Consider the following 1,893-nt stretch of genomic DNA (forward strand, 5'->3'; position numbering starts at 1 on the left):
CATCAGATATTGTCCAAGATTAACCTTCAGGGTGGATATAACTCCCTATAAGCCTCGCACCGATGACCTAGTTGATGTCATCATTTACCCAGAATGCTTTGAGTGTTAATAAAATGGCTCCGTCCATGTTAAAATATATTTAAATTTTTTTTACAAAACTAAACAGCCTACAGTATTTTTACAGTCTTTATTTTAGTTAAAATACGTTTATCAAATAAAGTTTAATGTTACAACTAATCGTGGATCCCTTTAAGATCAAAAAATGATGATCATATTATACTTGAGATTATTTTATACATGAATAAATATGGTAGTTGAATAAGATCCACTAGGTACATAGATAAATAGATTGATTGCCTGATTGTTTTGAGTAGTGAGAGGCTGATCCTGATGGAGCTGGACTCTTCTGCAGAGATGGAAGGATCTGTCCATGGGACTAGAAGCTGCACAGAGCCGGAATTCCTGGAACAGCTGCAATGAAAAGGACGTTGTTTAAAAAAATTAGGCAAACTGGGAAAACGGACAAAGGTGCTGTGGTCAAAAAAGACCAACTCGAAATTGAAAGTCATCAAGGGCAGTGCTGTGTTCTTAGAGCAGTAGTGTTTCTACAGGAATGCACGGCGGTGGCATCATGCAAAACTGGACCAAAAAAATGTTTCTTCAAAGTGGTAGTTATGAAATGTTTCTAAATCCAAGTTGTAAGGCAACAAAATAAAGAAAAACTTGAGATTAAAACCTGTTATCAGTTTTTTAAAAATACAGTAACAGTACCACCTTGTGGTGAGACAGGAGTGACACCCCCCCCCCCCGAAAAAAATTAAAAAAAAAATAAAAATAACAAGGCTTTTCTTCCTGTAAACTGACGAACATTGTGTGTAAAAGCATAAATTGTTTTTTTTTTTTAATGAGTATTGTTCATTTTGTTTCTTACGAACCCCGCGAGGGGACATAGGGGATTTTTTTTTCTTTTTGCGTTCCCACGCAAAAGTATTGCGTTACCTCGCAATACCTTCGCATTACCTCGCAATACATTTTTGCATTGCCACGCAAAATGTTTTGCGTTCCCACGCATTAAGTTTAGTGTTATATATTTATTTTCTACCAAGAAAACTCAGCAATGCTGTGCGGTCGGTGCGGTGTGCACTCATGACAAACTGCCCACAAAATAAACAGGTAGGCTTAAATGTAATTAATTTAACGTAAATACTGAATGATTTACCAATATCAATTACTTGAAAATTGCTACGACGCATTTCAAACTCAAAATAGGTTTATTGTTCACAAGTTTCGGTGGAAAATCGTAGTTCAGACTCACGCACTACATGTATAGCTTCCTTCCTGATGGGAGATGAGGGAATGTGAGTGCTAATGAATGTGAGAGAATAATCCTCATTTCAAAAGATAGTAGTTAACTTTTTCCTTTTGCTTCATATTTCATGACTTTTCCTAATTTGATGGGGACAACTGATAAAACATAAAATTTTCATAATGATATTTTTTCAATGTGCTGAACACATACTGCACGCATTGGTCATCCTCAGGGGTCAATTTGACCCCAAGCTGATTTAGCCTGTTAAAACGTGTCTGTCAGTGTGTGTGACCTAACATGACCATACCTGCAGGTGCAGAGATACATTTGAGTTGATTTTTCTAAGCAAGGTGCTATATAAATAAACTTTTACTGACTGATTTATAAGGGGCAGATATACGATTTTTTTCTTCACTCTTCACCCTTTGCTTTCAGAACTTTTATTTTTTTTTGTCTTTTGATTGTTGTACTTTGTTTGCTTGACTGAAAAGGTTTTTAATAAATTATATTTACATTGCCTAATAATTTTATTATTATCATTAATACCTCTTTATAATACATTTACAATATACTGTATATGTAGG

Source organism: Austrofundulus limnaeus, unplaced genomic scaffold, assembly GCF_001266775.1.
Source record: "Austrofundulus limnaeus strain Quisiro unplaced genomic scaffold, Austrofundulus_limnaeus-1.0 Scaffold215, whole genome shotgun sequence".
NCBI lineage: Eukaryota > Metazoa > Chordata > Actinopteri > Cyprinodontiformes > Rivulidae > Austrofundulus > Austrofundulus limnaeus.